Raw genomic sequence first — 24,616 nt, forward strand, 5'->3', positions numbered from 1 at the left:
ATCTCCCTCTTCCGTAGCTCAGGCAAGAGAACAAAACGGGAATTAATTTGAGGGCTTTCCCCGAGAAGCAGTAGATGCTAATTTCTTGTTAAACTGGACTCAAAGAAGGAAACACGTACAGAAATCGACACACACACACATACACACACCCCAACAATTAAATTGATGCATATAAACGCTCACAAGAATAGAGCGAAATATGCAAGTTCATACACAGAAACATAGGTATATACAAACACACAAATAGTAGATGGGAAATATATACATATATATTATAAAGGCAATATCCTCTTACCAATGACTCTTCCATCAGTATATATGCTAAGTAACAGTACCAGTATTAATTCTGATATAAAGCTTTATGACTTGTACACCACTGAGAATTCCTTACACCTTAAATATTTCAAATAACCTCGTCAATTCAGCTCCAAATAAATTATTGAGCAGATTTCAGTGGCTCGTGATGTGGTTGAATGAAATAATAATTTTGCAGGGAGGAATTAAATTTTTATTGTCATTGTAAAATTGTGTTTCAGGGAAGTCATTATTCAACAGACGCAGAGCAAGAATTATGTGGGAGAGCCGGGAAATAATCAGGAGGCTGGGGAAAGCGGCTTAAAGGAGCTGATGTTTGTAAGCAGATTGTTAGTTGTGGATTCCCAGGCAGTTTAGACTGCAGCCCCCTGAGCTGAGAACTGGACGTGCCTGGCTTGTGCACCTTTGTACCGTAGTAAAGGAGGAAGCATGCACTGAGGAGCAGAGGAAGCCAGCATATTTATACAGTCGTAGAATTGTACAGAGCCTTTTGGTCCATCACATCTGTGCTAACCTCTTTCCTTATCTATACTTCAGTAAGACTGTAAGCTTCTGATGGCAACATGGTAGTGTAGCAGTTTGCACAATGCTTAGAGCACCAGCGACCACCAATTCCCACCGCTGTCTATAAAGAGTTTGTAAATTCTCCCTGTGACTGCGTGGGTTTCCTCCGGGTGCCTCAGTTTCCTCCCACAACCAAAGACCCACGATTGGCTTTCTGAGTTGTGGGTTTACTGCCTGCTACCTTGGCACCGGAGGCATGACGACACCTGCAGGCTTCCCACAGCACTTCCTCGCACCGTGCGGGTCGCTGACATATTTTACTTTATGTTCCGATGTACATGTGACAAATAAATTTAATCTCTTTCTGCCTTGTATGTTTGTGTCCACCTTCTCTTAAAGATAGTGACACACAAGAGAGATTCAGGTTGGTAGGTTTATTAGCTTCTGTAAATGGCCACTAGAGTGTAGGTGAGTGGTGGGAGAATTGGGGGAGACGTTGGAAGTGTTAGCAGGGGAATAAGTGAGGGAATAGGACTGACAGAGACTTGATGGACTGAATGGCCTATTTCTATGTCCTAAGAAAATAAGCAATGTTGTCTTTCAAAAAAAAATAAACTTCAGGAAAATCTGCGGAGGAAAATGGGCAGAGAACCTTCCCTTGGACTACCCTTTGGGAACTCTAGAACATACCTAGATCCAAGAGTATCCTGGTAAGTGCAGAATATAGTGTTTCAGTTACAGAGAAAGAGCAGTGCAGGTAGGCAAGGAAGATGCAAGGGCCACAGTGAGGCAGGTTGGGAGCTCAAGGGTGCTTCTTTCAGAGCACACCAGGTCCACTCAAGCCTGACTACAGCAGGTTAGAAGCTGTCCTTGAGACTAGGGTAAAGCACAGTACAGGTCCTTCAGCCATGAAGTTGTGATGACCATTTAAACTACTCAAGATCAATCTAAACCTTCCCTCCTACAGAGCCCTGCATTTCTTTGATCATCCTCATGCCTATCTAAGAGTCTCTTAAATGTCCCTAATGTATCTGCCATTCCCTGTGTAAAAAATCTACTTCTGACATTTTCCTCGTACTTTCCTTCAAATAATGCCCCATTGTCTTAGTCACTTCTGCCCTAGGAAAAAATCACTAGCTGTCCATTCGATCTATGCCTCTCTTCATCTTGTCCACCTTCATCTTCTCCCCAGTGGGAGAACGGAGAGGCGGAATTACCAAGGAAGGAGGGGCATTGATTACGCTCACTTGTTTCTCAAGGCAATGGGAAGTGATGGTTAGCACAGAAACAATGGACTGAAGGGCCTGCCCCTGTACGGTATGTCTCTATGACTCCAGCTCAGTGGCTGACTCTATCGCTTCCACCCAGCACTGTACTGTCTCAGTGCTGCACCGTGAGACACAGACTGGGTCGTCCAGAGTCCGGCCGCTGTTCCCTACGCATCTAAAAATAGATGCAGCAAAGTCACAGAGTAATGTTTGCATTTATTTGCTATTCAGTCTGATCTGCAACTGAGCATTTGAAGTGGGAAAATGCACTTGTTCAAATTGCAATAAAACTGAAAGTCACATATTTATAAACCTTACGGCTGCTCTGTGGGAAAGGAGAAGATCGTTAAAACTGTCAATTAGCTCCCTGGGACAAAAAAAAAGAATTGTAAAGCTGCTTTTATGCTTTGCTAATTTTGATTTTCTTGCTTTGATCTTCACATCATCTGATGATGGTGAGATAAAAATAATAATCTAGTCAAACTAGGGCCTTTATCCTTTGATCAAGGCCTCCTCTGCGGTCACAAGTCTAACCTCAGGTTGGAAGAGCAACCTGTCTGGGTGGCTTCCAATCTGACAGCATGAACATTTATTTCTTTAACTTCTGGCAATTTCTTCCCCCTTGCACTTGTCTATTTTTCCATTTCCCATTCTGGATCCCCTCTTACCCCTTCTTTTCTCCTCACCTGCCCATCATCTCCTCTTGGGTCCTTCCTCCTTCCTTTTCTCCTGTGGTCCACTGTCCACTCCTATCATATTCCCTCTTCTTCAGCCTTTTACCTCGTCCACCTATCACCCTCCAGCTTCCCCCTCACTCGATCTCACCTATCACTTGTCAGCATGTACTGCATCCCTTCCCCCACCTTCTGCCCCTTCCTTTCCAGTCCTGGTGAAGGTTCTCAGCCTGAAACCTTGCCTGTTATTTGTCTCAGCCTGACCTGCTGAGTTCCTCCAGCATTTTGTGTGATTTCTGCATTTCCAGTGTTTGCAGAATCTCACGTTTCATCTTTGAGCTGAAAACTGAACAGCTATGGAATTCGCTGATTCAGTGGCCACATGCATTGGCTTCGTAAGACCATAGAACCATAAGACAAAAGAACACAATTAGGCCATTCGGCCCATCAAGTCTACTCCTCCATTCTATCATGGCTGATTTATAATCCTCTCAACCCCATTTTCCTGCCTTCTTCCTGTAACCTTTGAAGCCCTGACAAATCAAGAATATACCTGATGACTTGACCTCCACAGTCATTTGTGGCAATGTATTCCACAGATTCACCACCGTCTGGCAAAGACAATTGCTGCTTATCGCAGATCTAAATGGATGCCACTGTATTTTGAAGCTGTCTTCTGGACTCCCTCACCATAGGAAACATCCTCTTCACATCCAGTCTCTCTAGGCCTTTCAATATTCGATAGGTTCAAAGAGATCTCCTTTCATTCTCCTAAGCTCCAGCCAGTACAGGCCCAGGGCCTCTACACCATCTTCGTAGATCAAACATTTAGTTCCCGGAATCATTCTCATGAACTTTCTCTGGATCCTCTCCAATGCCAGCACAGCTTTTCTAGGATAAATGGCCCAGAACTACTCACAATACTCCAAGTGCGGTCTGATCAATGCCTTATAAAGCCTCAGCATTACATCCTTGCTCCTATATTCTAGTCCTCTCCAAATGAATAATAACATTGCATTTGCCTTTCTCACCACCTATTCAACCTGCAAGTTAACTTTTAAAGAATCCTGCACAAGGACTCCCAAGTCCCTTTGCACCTCTGATTTTTTAAATTTTCTCTACATTTAGAAGATAGCCTGTTCCTTTATTCCTTCTACCAAAGTGCATAAACATATACCTCCCGACACTGGATTCCATCTGCCACTTCTTTGCCCTTTCTCCCAATCTGTCTAAGTTCTTCTGTAGACTACCTGCTTCCTCAACACTACCTGCTCCTCCAACCATCTTTGTGTTGTCTGCAAACTTGGTCACAAAGCCATTAATTCCATCATCCAAATAAATGACATATAAGGTGAAAAGATGCAGTCCCAATAGCAATCCATCTGAAACGCAGCTAGTCACCAGTAGTCAACCAGAATGGGCCCGCTATACTTCCACTTTGTCTTCTGCCAGTAAGCTAATACTTCATCCATGCAGTAATACCATGGACTCTTATCTTGCTAATCAGACATTGTCAAAGACTTTCAGAAAATCCACTGACTCTCTTTCATCTGTCTTCCCCCGTTATTTCCTCAATGAATTCCAACAGATTTGTCAGGAAAGATTTTCCCTTAAGGAAACCTTACTTTATCACATGATTCCAAGTACCCTGAGACCTCCTCCTCAATAAGTCCTCTCTAGGTGGTTTATTTTGGTAGGTCAAATATGATGAAAGAATATAGCATTAATGGCAAGACTCTTGGCAGTATGGAGGATCAGAGGGATCTTGGGGTCCGAGTCCATAGGACACTCAAAGCTGCTCTGCAGGTTGACTCTGTGGTTAAGAAGGCATACGGTGTATTGGCCTTCATCAATCATGGGATTGAGTTTAAGAGTTGAGAGGTAATGTTGCAGCTATATAGGACCCTGGTCAGACCCCACTTGGAGTACTGTGCTCAGTTCTGGTTGCCTCACTACAGGAAGGACGTGGAAACCATAGAAAGGGTGCAGAGGAGATTTACAAGGATGTTTCCTGGATTGGGGAGCATGCCTTATAAGAATAGGTTCAGTGAACTCGGCCTTTTCTCCTTGGTGTGACGGAGGATGAGAGGTGACCTGATAGAGGTGTATAAGATGATGAGAGGCATTGATCGTGTAGATAGTCAGAGGCTATCCCAGGGCTGAAATGGCTAGCACGAGAGGGCACAGTTTTAAGGTGCTTGGAAGTAGGTACAGAGGAGATATCAGGGGTAAGTTTTTTTACGCAGAGAGTGGTGAGTGCGTGGAATGGGCTGCTGATGACGCTGGTGGAGGCAGAAACGCTAGAGTCTTTTAAAAAGACTCCTGGATGGATACATGGAGCTTAGAAAAATAGAGGGCTATGGGTAAAGCCTAGGTTGTTCTAAGGTAAGGACATGTTCGGCACAGCTTTGTGGGCTGAAGGGCCTGTATTGTGCTGTAGGTTTTCTATGTTTCTATGTTTCTATAATGGACTCCAGCCACTGAAGTCAGGCTAACTGGCTTGCAATTTCCTTTCTTCTGCCTCCCTTCCTACTTAAACAAATTTTCCAGTACTCCAGAACTATTCCAGAATCCCGTGATTCTTTAAAGATCACTACTAATGCCTCCAGAATCTCTTCAGGTACCTCTTTCTGAACCCTGGGGTGTTGTCCATCTGGTACAGCTGACTTATCTACCTTCACACCGTTCAGCTTCCCAAGCACCTTCTCCTTAGTAACAGCAACTACACTCTCAAATTCCTGGCACACTGGCAGTGTCTTTCACAGTGAAGTCTGACACAAAATACTTGTTATGTTTGTCCGCGATTTCTTTGTCCCCCATTTCTACCTTTACACTATGGTTTTCCAGTGGTCCGATATCCACTCTCACCTCTCTTTTACTTTTTATGTATTTGAAAAAATCTTTTGACTCCTCTTTGACATTATCGGCCAGCTTACCATCATATTTCTCTTCTTATGGCTCTTTTAGTTGCCTTCTGTTGGTTTTTAAAAGCTTCCCAATCTTCCAGCTTCCCACTAATTTTGCTCTATTTTACACCCTTTACTTTTCTTTTATGCTCTCTTTGATTTCTCTTGTCAGCCACAATTGCCTCATTCTCTGTTTAGAATTCATTTTTATCTTTGGGATGTATCTAGCTTGCACTTTTCGGGTATCACCCAGAAACACCAGCCATTGCTGTTCTGCCGTCGTCCTATTCCAATCAATTTTGCCCAGCTCTTCTCTCATACCTCGTTAATGCTTTTTACTCCAATGTAATACAGATACGTCTGATTTTAGTTTCTCCTTCTCAAACTGCATGGTGAATTCTATTATATCATGATCACTGTCCCTTAATGGTTCTTTCACCTTAAAAATCCCATCTCAAATCTGGTTCTTTACTCAACAGCCAGTCCAAAATTGCCTTTCCCCTAGTGGTCTCAACCACAAACTGCTCTGAAAAGCTGTCTTGTTGGCATTCTAGAAACTTCCTTTCTTGGAATTTAGCACCAACCTGATTTTCCCAATCTACCTGCTGCTAGACTGGGAATCTTTCTTGTAATGCCATGGGTATTACAGGAAAGATTCTAGCCTGGATAAAGCAGTGGCTGGTTGGCAGGAAGCAAAGAGTGGGAATAAAGGGGGCCTTTTCAGGTAGGCTGACTAGTGGTGTTCCACTGGGGCTCTGTTGGGACCAATTCTTTTTACATTATATGTCAAACAATTTGGATGATGGAATTGAAGGCTTTGTTGCAAAGTTTCCAGACAATACGAAGCTAAGTGGAGGGGCAGGTAGTTTTGAGGAAGTAAGGAGGCTACAGATGGACTTAGATTAGGAAAATGGACAAAAAAATGGCAAATGGAATACGGTGATGGGAAGTGGATGGTCATGCACTTTAGTAGAAGAAATGAAAGGGTTGACTACTTTATAAATGGAGAGAAAATTCAAAAATCTGAGGCACAAGGGAACTTGGGAGTCCTTGTGCAGGATTCCCTAAAGGTTGAGTCGGTGGTGAGAAAGGCAAATGTGATGTTAGCATTCATTTCAAGGGGAGCAGAATATAAATGTTGAGACTTTCTAAAGCACTGCTGAGGCCTCTCTTGGAGTATTGTGAGCAGGTTTAGGCGTCTTATCTTAGAGAGAACCGTAAGACCATAAGACATAGGAGCAGAATTAGGCCACTTGACCCATTGACTCTGCTCCACCATTTCATCATGGCTGATCCAGTTTTACTCTCAGCCCCAATCTCCCGCCTTCCCCTTGTATCTCTTCATGCCCTGACCAATCTAGAATCTATCAGCCTCTGCAGGACATGCTGCAACTGGAGAGGGTTCAAAGGAGGTTCACTAAACATTTTCTAGGGTTAAATAGCATCATATGAAGAGTGTTTGATGGCTGTCCACCTATATTCAATGGAATTCAGAAGAATGAGGGGTGACCCCCTTGGAACCTGCCAAATGTGAAAAGCCTTGATAGAGTGGATGTGGAGAGGATGTTTCCTATGGTGGGAGAGTCTAAGACCAGAGGACACAGTCTCAGAATAGAGGGGTGTTCTTTTAGAATGGAGGTGAAGAAGAATTCCTTTTGCCAGAGAGTGGTGAATCTATGGAATTTGTTACCACAGGGAGCTGTGGAGCCCAAGCCTTTACGTATATTTAAGGCAAATGTTGATATATGTTTGGTCAGGGCATGAAAAGATATGGCAGGAGTGGAGGCAGGCGAGTGGAGCTGAGAGGGAAAATGGATCAGCCATGGTGAAATGGTGGAGCAGACTCGATGGGCCAAATGGCCTAATTCTGCTCCTACATCTTCTGGTCTCATATTGAAATCCCCCATGCCTTGTCTTTACTATTCCCATTGTGATTTATATCCCACATCCTGGATACTGTTCAGAGGCTTGTATATAACTCTGATTAGGGTTTTTTTTACCCTTGCAGTTTCTTAACTCTTCAATCAAGGATTCTACATCTTCTGATCATATGTCACCTTTTTCTAAGGATTAAATTTCATTTTTTTCCAACAGAGCCATCCCACCCCCTCTGCCTACCTGCCTGTCATTTTGATTTAATGTCTATTCTTGTATGTCAAGCTCCAAATTATGATCTTCTTTCAGCCACGACTCCATGATGCCTACAACGTCATACCTGCCAATCTCTAACTGTGTGACAAGATCATCTACTTTATTCCATATACTATGTGCTTTCAAGTATAACACCTCCAGTCCTGTATACAACTTTTGCCCCCATGTTACACTGCAACCCATCCCACTGACTGCAATTCTGCCCTATCGTCTACCTGTCCTTCCTCACAGACTCACTACACAATGCATTGACTTGTATGTCAACTCTTCCATCCTATCACTGCAGTTCCCATCTCCCTGCTAAATTAATTTTTAGTTTCCCCAACAGCTTTAGCAAACCTTTCCACAAGGATATTGGTCCCCCTCAGGTTCAGGTGTAACCCATCCTTTTGTACAGGTCATACCTCCCCCAGAAGAGATCCCAGTGATCCAGAAATCTGAAACCCTGCCCCCTGCACCACTCCCTGAGCCGCTCATTTGTCTGCACTATCATATTATTTCTGCCCTGAATAGATTGGGTGTAACACAGAGATTACTACCTTGCAGGTCCTGCTCTTCATCCACTTCCCTAACACCCTGTGCTCAATGTGCAGGACCTCTTCCCCCTTTCTTCCTCTGTCATTGGTGCCAACGTGTGCCACTTCCTCTGCCTGCCTCTTGAGAATCTTCTGCAGCCACTCTGAGACATCCCAGACTCTGCTATCTTGGAGGCAACACATCATCCTGGTCTCTCTTTCGCAGCCAAGGAACTTCCCGTCTTTCCCCCCAACTATTGAGTCTTCTATCACTACCACTTTGCCTGACTTTACCCTTCCCTACTGAGCCTCAGAGCTGGCCCCAGTGCCATAGGTCTGGCTGCTGCTGCTGTGCCCCCATAAGTCATCCCCCCAGCAGCCTCCAAAGGGGTATACTTGTTGCTGAGGGGAGTACCCACATGGAATCCTGCACTGACTGCTTGCTCCCCTGGTGGTCACCCATCTACTCTCTGAAAGCTGCACTCTGGGTGTGACCCCCCTCAGTGAAAGTCTCATATATGAAGTTTTCAGCCTTCCAGATTGTCCCATGTACATTCAGCTCCAGCTCCAGTTCCTTGACCTTGTCAGTCAGGAAGTGCAGTTGGCTGTACTCCCTTCAGATGTGGTCATCAGGAAGACCAATAGCTACCCCAGAATTCCAGCACTCACAGGAAGAACGTTCCACTCCTGAGCTACCATCCTGCCTACACTTGTTATACCTCTAACTTCTCAAACTTAAGTTCTAGCCTGCGCCAGTTCTCACCCAAGCCTGCTGAGCCAAAGTCTAACACAGTGCACTCTAACAATGGTTGCTCCCGCAATGGCCGCACCACCTACACCTCTTCTTTTTATTGGCCCCTGTTGAATGCCTAAGAGACCATAATGTTTTCAGCCCACCGAAAAGTTACAATAGACCCCCGAGTACTTTCTAAATCTCGCGTTGCCTCACCAATGAGTGATTTTTCGCTATGATTGTAGTCTGACGAAAAGTTCCGAAAGACCCTGAATTCTTTTTGAACCTCATGCTGCCTCATCAATGAATGACTGCTTACAAAGATAAACCAGAGGTCTAATCACTTAGATAGATAGATAGATAGATAGATAGATAGATAGATAGATAGATAGATAGATAGATAGATAGATAGATAGATAGATAGATAGATAGATAGATAGATACTTTATTTATCCCCATGGGGAAATTCAACTTTTTTTTCCAATGTCCCATACACTTGTTGTAGCAAAACTACTTACATACAATACTTAACTCAGTAAAAAAATATGATATGCATCTAAATCACTATCTCAAAAAGCATTAATAATAGCTTTTAAAAAGTTCTTAAGTCCTGGCGGTTGAATTGTAAAGCCTAATGGCATTGGGGAGTATTGACCTCTTCATCCTGTCTGAGGAGCATTGCATCGATAGTAACCTGTCGCTGAAACTGCTTCTCTGTCTCTGGATGGTGCTATGTAGAGGATGTTCAGAGTTTTCCATAATTGACCGTAGCCTACTCAGCGCCCTTCGCTCAGCTACCGATGTTAAACTCTCCAGTACTTTGCCCACGACAGAGCCCGCCTTCCTTACCAGCTTATTAAGACGTGAGGCGTCCCTCTTCTTAATGCTTCCTCCCCAACACGCCACCACGAAGAAGAGGGCGCTCTCCACAACTGACCTATAGAACATCTTCAGCATCTCACTACAGACATTGAATGATGCCAACCTTCTAAGGAAGTACAGTCGACTCTGTGCCTTCCTGCACAAGGCATCTGTGTTCTTTACTTATTCATTCAAAGGACGTGGAGGACCAAAATTCAAAGAAAATTTACTTTCAAAGTACGTATATGTTATCATATACAAACTTGAGATTCATTTTCTTGCAGGTGCTTTCAGGAAAATAAAGAAATACAGTAGAATTTATGAAAATCCATACATGAAGACTGACAAATAACCAATGTGGCAAAGAAGACAAATCGTGTAAACTATTTTTTTAAAATTGCCATGTCATAAGTAATGCTGATATTTACTGACCACCTACAATGAGCAGGCAGTTCAGAGTGTTAATGGCTTTGGAGTCACCTATAGGCATGATGGTATAGGGTTAGTGATCTTCTTCTTTAAAATAATGGTTGTAAAAATACCCCCCTAGTTAATCACAGTGGAAAATAATCCAATTATTTCCAGCTCTTCTGGCCTAATGGCTCACTTTAACTCCCCCTTTTATTGTGTTTCAATTTCTAGTCTCTTTCATAGAATTATAGAATATCACAGCACATAAACAGGCCTTTACAATGTACGTTGTCCATGGCAACCATGAGGTCTATCCACACTGGTCCCATTTGCCTGAGTTAGACCTGTATCCCCTACCCCTTTCATATTCAAGTAAATCTCCAAACTCCTTTAATGGTTTCTGTCTCAAGCCACCCCATTCCAGGTATTCACCATCCTCAGTGTGAAATCCTTACTCCTCATATCTCCTTTTGAGTGACATCTCTGCTGTTGTCTATAAAAGTTAATACATGCTCCCTGTGACCCCATCGGTTTCCCTTGGTTTCCACCCACAGTCTAAAGAAGTAAAGGTTAGGATTAGTGAGTTGTGGGTGTGTTATGCTGGCACTGGAAGCATGGCGACTCTCGTGGGCTGCCCCCAGCACATCTTCAGATTGCATTGGTCATTGATGCAAATGATGCATTTCACTGTATATTTAGATGGACATGTGACAATTGAAGCTAGTTTTTAATCTTTTATCTTTATCTTCATTGGACAATGAGCTCCTTGTAGAGGCCATAAAACACAACAAACAGCTCTCTCTCCCATTAAAGGTTTTTGGAGACATCAGAGACATAAACTATAATGAATGTAAGAAATTGTAGTGTTTCCCCCTACTTTCTATCTTGGCCTTAAATGCTGATTTGGAAAGGCTGAATTGATATCCTTTGATGGAACGGGTGAGGCTGAATCACTGAGAAAACAATTTATCTTCTGAAAGGATCATGCACTGGACACTCACTAAACTTGGCATATTAACTTGCATCAGATTGTCTACACTATAGGAAAGAACACCAGAGAGGTTTTTCAACGGATGCTGCCCGACCTGCTGAGTTCATCCAGCTTGTTTGTAGGTGTTGATTTGACCACAGCATCTGCAGTGTACTTTGTGTAACAACGAAAACTCTTCTGGTTCAAGTAAGGAGTTGCAAGTTGCTCTGACTTTGGCTGGAACGGTCTTACTTACTCACAGCTGGCAACCTGACCTCAGTCTAGTGGGTCCCATCTAGGACATAGAACACAGAACAATGCAGCACAGTAGCACAATGTTGTGCCAACCTTTGAACCCACTCTAAGATCGACCTACCCCTTCCCTCCCACACAGTCCTCTACTTTTTCCTATCATCCATATACCTATCCAAGTCACTACCATTACCCCAGGCAGCTCATTCCATGCACTCTTAAATGCTCCTACTGTATCTGAAATCACCCACCCATTTCTGTGTAAAATACATAGCTCTGACATCTCCCTATACCTTTCTCCAGTTACCTTAAAATTATGCCCCCTTGAATTAACCATTTCTGCCCTGGGAAGAAGTTCCTGCCTACCCACTCTATCTCTGCCTCTTATCATCTTATATGCTTCTATCAAGTCACCTCTCATCTTCCTTCTCTCCAAAGAGAAAAGCCCTAGCCCGCTCAATCTATCCTCATAAGACATGCTCTCTAATCCAGGCATCATCCTGGTAAAACGCTGCACCCTCTCTAAAGCTTCCACATCCTTCCTATAATGAGGTGACCAGAACCAAACACAATATTCCAAGTGTGGTCTAACCAGACTTCTATTGAGCTGCAATATTACCTTGCAGCTTTTAAATTCAGTCCCTCGGCTAACGAAGGCCATCAAACCATATGCCTTCTTAACCACCCGACATAAGTAGGTCTTAGAACTGGAATGGGTGCAAACAACGCCCAATCCCTCTGGATAGCCCAATCGAATTATTGTCTTAGATGTCCTTCTGGAGATCGCAAGACCCTGTTGGACATTGGCAATGCAGTACAATGCAAGTCCGGTTCGTTGGTTCATTGGCGAGACTGACAGCGGGGGAGCTGCGTGGCCTTGGCTGGTGCACGGACCAGGTGCTCATTATGAGACACGCGTGCTGCAACAGCTCAGGGGAGGAGACAGCGGAGGTGTGGTGGAGTCTGTGCAGGGTTGGGGGTGGCCTCTCCAGTATTCACTCGATCAAAGACAAACTTTCATCTGTGACCTTACTAGTGAATGATGAGGAACTGTTGCGTGCTTGTTCTTGTGGAAGCATGGCTCCAGGACAACATCCCATGCACCCTCAATCACCAGGCCACTCAGGGACTTGAACTATCTTTTGTGTGTCTGTATGTTCTTCTGCTAACATAACTATATGTGCTACCTGAGCTGTACGTGCCTGTTGGCTTGGCAACTTGGCCCCAGAAGAGCGCTGTTTCATTTGGCTGTATTTGTGTGCATGGTCGAATAACAATTAAACTTGAATTTGGGCTTGCAGCGTAGTACACTGTAGCGTAACGCTTTACAGTGTCAGCTGTAAGATCGGGGTTCAATTCCCGCCGCTGTCTGTAAGGAGCTGGTACATTCTCTGCGTGACCACATGGTTTTCCTCTGGTGCTTCAAGGCATGCCCACAACGACCGTACATCTTTGGAACGTGGAGTAAACTGGAGCACCCAGAGGAATTGCTCACGGTCTCAGGGGGATCGTACAAACTCCTTACGGACATTGTTAGGAATTGAACTCAGATAGTGGGGCTGTAAAGTGTCACACTAGCCTCACTAACCACTATGCTAGCATGCTGCCTGGAGTCATCCTTGTAACATGACCTGTAACCGCACAGCAGCTCCACAGGCAGGAGGCATTATAGTGTGCAACGGAGGGAGCCGAGCCCTGATCTTACAGTGGGCACGCTGTATAGGCTTCTACAACCGCTGTGCTACTGTGTTTCAGTGTCCATGTGATAAACAAAGCTAATCTTTCTTTCTTCCTTCCTTCTGTTCTTCCTTCTTTTCTGAAAATTATTAAAGCATCACAGAAGTGATTGGCTTCATTCTCCATCGTGATCTTAAGCTGTAAGTAGATATGTAGAGAGAGTAAGGGAATTAACATGTCAGGTCGATGACCTTTCATGAGCAAAGCTGATCCCTTGGCTGAAATTGAAATTGATGTAGGGAGTGGACAGCACTGTGGTATTTACATGTGAATGTACAACAAGCTTTCTACACCACGGGGAAAGGTCAATGGTCTGAAAAGTTCACAGTTTCTCTCTCCTGCAGATGGTGGCTGGGTTGCTGAGTCATAGAGCACAACAGCACAGAAACAGGCCCTTCAGCCCATCTAGTTAATGCTGAGCTATTATTCTGAACAATCCCACAGCCCTCTGTACCCCTCCCATCCATGCACTTACCCAAAATTCTCTTAAATGTTGCGATCCACCAATTCTGCTGACAGCGCCTTCTACACTCTCACCACCTTCTGAGTGAATAAGTTTCCCCTCAGCTTCCCTTTAAGTATTTCTCCTTTTACCCTGAACCAATGACCTCTTGTTCTAGTATCAACTAAAGTCTGTGGAAAAATCATGCTTGCATTTACCCTATATATACCCCTCATAATTTTGTATACCTCCATAAAATCTTCCCCTCATCCCTTCCCCCATAAAGTCCTAACCCATTCAACCTTCCCCTGTAACTCAGGGCCTCAAGACCCAGCAACATTGTTGTAAATTTTCCCTGTACTCTTTCAATCTTGTTGATATGTGACCAGGAATGCACACAGTACTGCAAGTGAGTATTACATGCAGTTCTGCTGAGAATTTCTAGCATGTTCTGTGGGTTTCTTTTTTATTTTGCTTTGGCAAATTCAGAATTATTTCTATTGCAAACTCGGTTTTAAAGCAGTTGAAAACCAGTTTCAATCGATCATTGTGATGGCTATCTAATTGGAAGACAATTTATCCCTGCTTGTGAATGTTGAAGTCTGTTTTGAAAATCCTAGAACAGCACCTAGAAGCAGGAGTGGCTATTTGATTTTTCAAGCCCGTTCCATTATTGAAGATGATTGCAGCTGATCCTCTGTCTTGGGGCTATATTCTAAACTTTCCTTATATCTTTGAGGAGCACACACAAAATGCTGGAGGAATTCAGAAAGTCAGGCAGAATCTATGAAGACGAATGAACAGTTCACCTTTCTGCCCAAGACCCTTCATCAGGGCTGGATGAAGGGTCTTGGCCTGAAACGTTAACTGTTTATTTATCTCCATAGATGCTGCCTGACCTGCTGAGTTCCTCCAGCATTTTGTCTGTGTTGCTCTGGATTGACAGCATCTGCAGAATCTCTTGTACGATATTCTTGATGTCTTTTATGTCTAGAAATCTACCTCCTTAAGGATAGTAGATGACTTGACCTTCAGAGCCCTTTGTGGTGGGGAAGACCAAGGGTTCAACACCATTGAGGGCATCTTCAAGAGGTGAAGTGTCAAGAGGATATTCATCACCAAGGACCCTCACCTGCCAGGACACTCGCTGATCTCATTACTACTATGAGGTGGTACATACATCAGGATGGTTTTCATCCATTACAGCTCAGCATTTAACACCATCATCCCCTCAAAACTAATCAGTAAACTCCAAGAGCTGGGCCTCAAAACTGGATCCTTGATTTCCTCACTTGCAGACCCCAGTCAGCTCGGATTGACAACAACACCTCCTCTGCAATTTCCATCAGCACAGGAGCACCACAAGGATGTGTACTGCTCTACTCGCTTTACACCTACGACTGTACGGTTAAGTACTACTCCATCAGTCTGCTGATGACACCACTGTTGTGGGGGTATCAAAGGGGGTGATAAATCCTCATACAGGAGGGAGATTGAAAATTTGGCTGAGTGGTCACATAGCAACAACAACCTCTCATTCAATGTAAATAAGACCAAGGAACTGATTGTAGACAACACGAGAGGGAAACCAGAGGTCAATGGGCCAGTCCTCATTGGAGAATCAGAGGTGGAGAGAGTCCGTAACTTTAAATTCCTGGGTGTCACTATCTCACAGGAGCTGTCCTGGATCCATTGTGTAAATATGATTGCGAAGAAAACACAACAGTACCTCTACTACCTCAGGAGTCTGTGGAGATTTGGAATCTCATCAAAAACCTCGGCAAACTTCTATAGATGTACAGTGGAAAGTGTGCTGACTGGCTGCATTATGGCCTGGGCTGGGAACACCAATGCCTCCGAACAAAAAGTCCTACAAAAGGTAACGGTTTCAGCCTAATACATCACAGGTAAAACACTCCCAATCTCTGAACACATTAATATGAAATACTATTGTAGGAAAGCAGCATCCATCATCAGAGATCCCCACCACCCAGGCCATGCTCTTTTCTCACTACTGCCATCAGGTAGAAGGTACAGGTGCCTCAGGACTCACACCACCAGGGGCAAGAACAGTTACTACCCCTCAATCATCAGGCTCTTGAACAAAAGGGGATAACTACACTCATTCCATTTCTGATGTTCCCACAACCAATGGTCTCACTTTAAGGACTCTTCATCATGTTACTTGATGCTCTTGTTATTATTGCTGTTTACCTAAATCTGTACTTGCACAGTTTATTGTTCATTGATCCTGTTTACTGTTACTGTTCTGTAGATTTGCTGAAAAAGCCAACAGAAGAGGAATCTCAGGCTTGTATGTGGTGACATGTATGTACTCTGACAATAAATATTACTTTGAACTTTGAATGAGGGGGGAGGTGAAGAACGACACTCAATATCTTAGGAACAACTTCCTGCCTTCCACCATTAGACTCCAGATTGGTCCATGAATCCGTGATCCCCACCTCACTATTCCTCTATCGCACTGTGCTTTTATTTTTAGCGTTGTAACTTACTGTAATTTTTATGTCTCGCACTGTTCTGCTGCTGCAAAACCACACATTTCACAACGTATGTCAGTGATAATAAACCAGGTTCTGACTCTGATTCACACTGCAGGGAAGCTGAAGTGGTTCTGGAGAGGATTCAGAGGAGATTTCTGAAGATGTCACATAGTAAAGTGAGGGAGGATCTCATTGAAACCTACCGAATACTGAAAGGCCTAAACCGAGCGGATGTGGAGAGGATGTTTCCAATAGAGGGGGTGTCTAGCACCAGAGAGCACAGCCTCAGAATAGAAGAGTATCATTTTAGGACAGAGATGAGGAGGTATTTCATCAGCCAGAGGGTGGTGAATGTGTGGACTCCATTGCTACAGGCGGCTGTGGAGGCCAAATCATTGGGTATATTTAAAGTAGAAGTTGACTAGTTCTTGATTAGATAGGGTGTCAAAGGTTGCGGGGAGATAGGGTTGAGAGGAAAAACAAATTAACCATGATCAAATGGCAGAGTAGATTTGATGGCCAGATTGACCTAGTTCTGATCCTGTGTCTTATGTTATCAGGAATAGAAAATTTTAACAAAGAGGAGAGTCTGGATAAACTGGAACAGCTTTGGAGCAGAGGAGGTTATGAGAAACTTAGCTGAGCTGTGTAAAATTATGAAGAGACTAGAAAATACAAAATTATTCATCTTTCCTTCTTCGTGGGAGGTTTAAAACAGCAGAAAATGTTAGAGTAATTGGGAAGGGGATTTAGAAAGTTCCAACTGCCAGCTTCTATGTTTAATGCCCAAATCCTTCTTCACCACCTTGTCGACGTATGATACCTCTTTCAGGGAACCATATAGTTGCACTGGTAGGTCTCTGTTCTACAACACTCCCTACGGCCCTATCACTTACTCTGAAAACCCTCCCTTCATTTGCCATGAATTTAGGAACACTGCCTCACTATTTTGCTCTCTTTTTGCACTACTTGTTTATAATTTATATTTCTCATGTCACTTTTACCTACTGCACTGTACTGCTGCCCATTGCACAGCAGAAGTATGTCAGTGATAATAAACCAGATTCTGTTCCTTTCCACAGTGCAACACCTCACACTTACCTGAACTAAACTCCGTTTGCCATTTCTTGGTCCACTTAACCAGCTGGTCAAGATCCCTGTGTGACTCCTGATAATCATCTTTGCTGCATATAACATTGCGTTTGCCTTCCTCACCACCTACTCAACCTGCAAGTTAACCTTCATGGAATCCTGCACAAGAACTTCCAATTCCCTATGCACCTCTGATTCCTGTATTCTTTCCCCATTTTGAAAATAGACTACACCTTTGTTCTACCAGAGTGTATGACCATAGCTTCACTGTACTGCAGCTGACAACCTCCCCATACTGTCGAAGTCCCTCTGCAGACTCCGTGCTTCCTCAGTGCTACTTGCCCGTCCACCTAAGTCTGTATCGTCTGCAAACTTGGACACAAAGCCATTCATTCTGTCATCCAGATCATTAATATATAACATGAAACATTAACTCAACACTGACCCCTGCAGAACACCACTAGTCACCAGCAACCAACCAGAATAGGCCACCTTTATTCCCACTCTTCGCCTTCTGCCAGTCAGTCAACCTTCTATCCATGCTAGTATCTTTCTTGTAATACCATGGGCTCCTATCTTGTTTAGCAGCCTCACTCCCCTCAATCAGTGTTTTCTGCAGACCCATTGCACAATGGAGAAAATCCTGTCACTAATGTCATCTGCAGATTTATTATTCACGTCTTGTACATCGTATCATGCATCCTTGAAGAGCTGTAATGGACAGGTCTACGGAGCGGTCTTCCAAAGGATTGGGTTGGGTAGCTCTGTCTTGCTTGCCACGAAACAATGGGCTGAATGTCCTCCCTCTCTGTTACATGAACTTTGATGTTGATTAGTATGTGCACTGACTTCAAGAGATCAGGATCTTGAGCTGACTGATGGGATCAATCTCAGCACTGCTCTACGAGGTTATAATCAGCCGATGAGTCTGAACAGGTTTGGGGCACCTCACTCCAGAAAACAGAAGACTGAGCACTTTAAAACCACGAAAGAAGTCAACACAGAAAAAATTGTGAGGCAATTTCAAACTAAATGACATCCACTCAGTGGCCACTTTATTAGGTACACCGGTACACCCGCTCGTTGATGTAAATATCTAATCAGCCAATCGTGTGGCAGCAAATCAATGCATAAAAGCATGCAGCCACAGTCAAGAGGTTCATTTATTGTTCAGACCAAACCTCAGAATGGGGAAGAAATGTGATCTAAATGACTTTGACTGTGAAATGATTTTTGGTGCCAGAGGGGTATCTCAGGAACTGCTGATCTCTGGGGATGTTCACGCTCGACAGTCTCTAGAGTTTACAGAGAATGGTGCAGAAAACTAAAATCATCCTGTGGGCATAAGTTCTGTGGGTGAAAATGCCTTGTTAATGAGAGGTTAGAGGAGAATGGCCAGAACTATTCAATCTGACAGGAAGGTGACAGTAACTCAAATAGCAACACGTTACAACAGTGGTTACAGAAGAGCATCTCTAAATGCACAACATGTCAAACCTTGAAGTGGACGGGCTACAGCAGATCACAAACATACACTCTGTTTGGTACAGGAAGTGCTTAATATACATATACAGCTCATTCCACACTCACACCACCCTCTGAATGAAGAACTTCCCCTTAAATATGCTTCAATTTCACCCTTCACTTATTGCCTCCAGAGAGATGGAAGTACAGAATGCACTGACAGAGGGAATTGACAAAGTGCTGCACGTGAGGCTGCTAAACAAGATGAGAGCCCATGATATTACAGGAAAGATATTAGCATGGGCAGAAGATTGGCTGACTGGCAAAAGCAAATACTGGGAATACAGAGGGGCTTTTCTGGTTGGCTTCCATTGACTATTGGTATTCTACAAGGGTCGGTGATTAATTTGCAAGTCTTCATGTTGTTTGTTAATGATCTGGATGGGAAAATTGATGGCTTTGTGGCCTAGCTTGCAGATGATAGGTGAAGGGGCAGGCAATGTTAAGGAAGCGGAGTTTGCAGGAGGACTTGGACAGATTAGGAAAATGGACAAAGAGGTGGTGGATTGAATACAGTGTCAGGAATTGTATGGTCATGCAATTTGGTAGAAGGAATAAATGCAGAGATTATTTTCTAAACCGGGAGCGAATTCAACAATCAGAGCTACAAAGGGACTTGTGCTGGCTGAGTCTGTAGTAAGGAAAGCCAATGTAATTTGAGGATTCATTTCAAGACAACTGGAATATAAAAGCGAGGAAGTAATACTGAGGCTTTATAAGACATTGGCCAGACCATATTTGGAGCATTGTGATTAGCTCTGGGCCCCATATCTAAGGAAGGAGGTGATGCTGTTGGAGAATGTCCAGAGGAGGTTCATGAGATGATCCCGGGAATGAAAGATTTAATATGTGAGGAGTGTTTACTGGCTCTAGGCTTGTATTCATTGGAGTTTATCGGAGTGAGGGGGGATCTTACTGAAACCAATTGAATATTGAAAGGCCTAGATAGGGTGGATGTGGAGAGGATGTTTTCAATAGTGGGGGAGTCTAGGATCAGAGGGCACAGCCACAGAATAAAAGAGCTAAGAAAAGAGGAGTGGTGAATCTATGGAATTCATTGCCAGAGACAGCTGTGGAGGCCAAGTTACCGGGTATGTTTCAAGTCAAGGTTGATAGGTTCTTGTTTAGTAATGTTGAAGGTTGTGGAGAGAAGATGGGAAATGGGACTGAGAAGGAAAGACAAATCAACTACAATTGAACCTCCTCTGGACGGTGGAGCAGACTTGATGGGCCAAATGGCTAATTCTGCTTCTTTTTCTCATGGATGAGGTGAATAGCAGGGATGAGTTTAAGGGGAATTTGGACAAGTCCCTATGCAAAATAGGAATGGAGCGACAATGTAAACACAAGGGATTCTGCAGATGCTGGAAATCCAGAGGAACACACACAAAATGCTGGATGAACTCAGCAGGTCAGGCAGCATCTATGGAGGGGAATAAAGAATCAATGTTTCAGGCCAAAACCCTTGATCAGGACAGGAAAGGAAGAGAGCGGAACCCAGAATAAAAAGGTGGGGGAAGGGGATGGAGTTCAAGCTGACAAGAGATTGGTGAGAGCAGGTGAAAGGGAAAGGTTGGTGGGTGGGGGGAGTGAGGATGAAGTAAGAAGCCGGGAGGTGATAGGTGAGAGCAGGTGAAGGGAAGGTAGGTTGGTGGGTGGGGGGAGTGAGGATGAAGTAAGAAGCTGGGGGGATAGGTGGAAAAGATAAAGGGCTGAAGGGAGATATTGACAAGAGCATGGACTTATAGCAGAAACAGAGATGAGAGTTTCCCCTCCAAAGCACTGCCTAGGAAGATGTTCTAGCTTTGCAAAAAAAAACTGTTGATGCTTCTTTTATTTTTAAAAACTGCCCCAAAACATGCCAGCTTTGTTCATTTCAAATGCTAATCACTGCCTTGGAAACAAAGTATAAAAGAAAATTCCAGTCATCGGAGGCTGAACAATTTATTGATTTTCTCCTTCAGCGATTTAACAGTAATTATGAAAGGATGCCTCATAAAAATTCACATTGCATTTATGCACAATTATCTGTGTTACGGGTGTTAATTAGGGGCCACTCAGAAAAATGAGGATTTTAATATATTCTTTGTCCATTCTGTCAGATCCGAAGTGAAATTGGTTTCCCTATTTCGACTATTCTGTCAGTAACATTCGAAACAAATTTGAACAAGATGCTCTGTAACCCGGTCTCTGTTAATCCTTTGCTCAAAGACCTGAAAGGGTTAAATGCCTGAGAATCGATTAAGAGCTTGTTTTCTGGATTTCACTATATAGAACTCAGAACAAGAACAGTATAGCACAGGAACAGGCCCTTCGGCCCACAGGGTTGTGGTAAACTAATTACATTAGTATTTTAATGCTCAACTAAACTAATCGCCTCTGCCTGCACAATGTCCATATCCTTCCATTTTCGGCACATTCATGTGCCTATCGAAGAGCCTGTTGAACAGCTCTGATGTATCTGTCTTCACCACCGCCCCAGGCTACGTATCCCCAGTGCCCACCACTCTGGATAAAAATAAAGAATGATTAGTTTTATTTGTCACATGGACTTTGAAATTTACAGTGAAATGTGCCTTTTGTGTTGAGGATGTGCTGGGGGCAGCTCACCATGGTTCCTGGCACTAACATAGTATGCCCACAGCTTTCTAATCCTAACTCATATGTCTTTGGGTGTGGGAGGAAACTGGAGCATCTGGAGGAAGCACAGAGAGAATACACAAACCCTTTACAGACAACGGCAGGAATTGAACCCTGATTTTACAGCCGGCACTGTAAAGTACCACTACAGTGCTTTGCCATCCAACACATCTGCTTTGAACTTAGTCCCCCTCACCTCTGCTAGTCTACCCTGGGAAAACCTGCCTACTCTATTCCCTCGTGTTTACTCTAGCTGGGCCTCTCATAATCTTATAATCTTCAGCCTCTGCCACTCCAGGTAAACCGACCCAAGTTTGTCTAAATTCTCATGCCTCTAATCCAGGAGGCATCCTGGTAACACAGTAGTGCCTGTGTTCACTGATTGGGTTCAGTCTTATAGGTTATGCTCGGTGAGTTGTGGACATGCTATATTGATGCTGGAAGTGTGGCAATGTTTGTGAACTGCCCCAGCGCAACCCTCACTGATTTGATTTGACATGAACGACGCATTTTGTTCTATATTTAAATTGCCTGTGACAAGTAGACCTACTCTTTAAATTTTTAAAAATCTTTTAAACCTCTTGAGCACCCTCTCCAAAACCTCCACATCCTTTCTGCACAGGGTGATCTGAACTGAATGCAAAGCTCCAGATGCTGTCTAAACGCTGTAATATAACTTCCCGACTATTGAACTTAATTCTTCGACTAATAAAGGCAAGCTTACCATATGCCTTCTTCAGCACCCGATCAACCTCTGTAAGCACTTTCATGGGGTGATCTATGAGGTGCTTAAGGATTTGACAGTAGAGACTGTTGCTCCTGATGGTACTTGCAAAAGAATGACCAAGTTTAGACCTGGCATTTCTGCCATTTCTGTAACTCACTTCAATGCTCATTGATAAAATGTTTCTGAAGCCCTGATCGAGTAAGCTCGTTTATGAACAGCAGACTCTCTCAATCAGCAAAGAATACAGAACACAGAACAACACAGCACAGGACTTGCCCTTCAGCCCACACTGTTGTGTCAAACTCATTAAACTAGTAATTAAGCAGCTAAATAAACTAATCTCTTCTACCTACACAGTACCTGTTCTCAGAGCAATCAAGTACAACAGAGAAGACTACAGCAAACAGCACCTTCATCTCTGATGTTATGCTGAATTTATTAAACTAATGATGTCTAATTAAACTAAATCCTTTCTGCCTGCACACGATCCATATCCCTCCATTTTCTGCACATCCATTTCCCTCTCTATCGTAGTTGCCTCCACCACCACTCCTGGCAGCTCATTCCACACTTGATGTGAAAATCTTGACACACATTATCTCCCTTAAATTTCACCCCTCCGACCTTAAATACAGTTCCTCAGGTAATGGATATTTCGATATGTCCTGCAAAATAAATACCAGCTGAATACCCTATCCTCGCCCCTCATAACTTATCAACTTCTACCAGGCCTCCCCTCAGCCTTCACTGCTTTGGGGAAAATCATCCAAGTTTTCTAACCATTCCTTAAAGTAGGTGCCCTCTGATCCAGGCAGATCCTGGTAAACATCTCCCCGAAGCCTCAACATGCTTCTTTTGACGCTGCAACCAGAACTGAGTGCAATTCTCCAGGCGTGACCTAACTAGAGTTCTATAAAGCTGTAACATAATTACCCGATTCTTGAACTAAATGCTGCAGCTAATAAAGGTAAACATGTATTATACCTTCTTAACCCCTGCCCAATTACCATCAGCATATAACCTGTAGCACCAGAGGTCCCAACACACGAGACCACTGTTATAGCAAGATGAGGACTGCCTACCGTTGCATGCCCAGACTGTTTCTCAGTAAGTCCGATCACTTGGCTGTTACTCTCTTACCTGCACACAGGCAGAGACTAAAGATCAAAGCTCCAGAGATTAAGTCAGCAAAGTGGAGGTCGCAGGAGACTGAAGAGCAGCTGTGAGTCAGTGGACTGGGTTACGCTCAAGGACTGATCTGCAGATCTGAACGAACACTCCATGGTTGTCTCAGATCTAATTAAAACAGTTGTGGATGAGTGTGTCCCCATAAAATCATTCCGAGCCCTCCCTACGCAGAAGCCCTGGATGAACCATGAGACCCGCGACCTGTTGAGGGCCAGATCAGAGGCATTCAAGTCTGGTGACCAAGAAAGTTACAAGAGGTCCAGGTACCATCTTCCAAAAGCCAACTCACAGAATCAATGAAGGATGCTCAACAGTTGTCGCAGAGCTTGAATACTATCACATCTTATAAAGTAAAATCAAGCAACATAGCAGGGCTTCATTTCCAGGTTAGCTAAATACCTTCTATGCTCACTTTGACCACCAAAACATGGGGGACCACCTTGAACTCCCACAACCCTGATGATTCTGTAATTTCAGTCCCTGAGGCTGACGCGCGAACAGCCTTCAGGAAGGTGAACCCACAAAAAGCATTCAACCCCTTTGGGGTTCCTGGCCAACTACTACATAACTGCTGATCAACTGGCTGGAGTGTTCACTGAGCTCTTCAGCCTCTTGCTTTGGCAGTCTGAGGTACCCAAATGCTTTAAGCAGACTTCAGTTGTACCGGTGCCAAAGAAGAACATGGTAACCCGCCTCAATGACTATCGTCCAGTAGCACTTACATCCAGTGGTGAAGTGCTTTGAGAGATTGGTGATGAAATGTATCAACTCCTGCCTGAGAAGGAATTGGATCTGCTCCTACTTGCCTACCGGAGTAACAGGTGCACAGCAGATACCACCTCTTTGGTTCTTCACACAACCTTGAAACCTCTGGACAGAAAAGATGCATGCAATAGGATCCTCTTTATCAACTACAGCTCAGCATTCAATACCACTATCCTCTCAAAACTAATCAATAAGCTCCAAGACCTTGGCCTCTATACCTCCTTGTGCAATTGGATCCTGGATTTCCTGACGTGTAGACCCCAGTCAGTTCGGATTGGCAGCAACATCTCCTCCACGATCTCCAGCAGTACAGGTTCACCACAAGGCTGTGTGCTCAGCCCCTGCTCCACTCACTTATGACTGTGTGGGTAAGCACAGCTCCAATGCCATATTCAAGTTTGCTGACGACACCACTATCGCAGGCCGAATCAAAGGTG

General features: G+C 43.9%; 1 protein-coding gene across 2 annotated transcripts in view; it reads right to left on the reverse strand.

Annotated features, from left to right (window-relative positions):
- The window catches only part of syt1a (synaptotagmin Ia), a 776,810-nt gene that overhangs the window by 390,608 nt on the left and 361,586 nt on the right, over positions 1-24,616 (reverse strand). The gene's annotated exons all lie outside the window — the stretch shown is intronic.

This window comes from Hemitrygon akajei, chromosome 10 (genome assembly GCF_048418815.1).
Source record: "Hemitrygon akajei chromosome 10, sHemAka1.3, whole genome shotgun sequence".
NCBI classification, from domain to species: Eukaryota; Metazoa; Chordata; class Chondrichthyes; order Myliobatiformes; family Dasyatidae; genus Hemitrygon; species Hemitrygon akajei.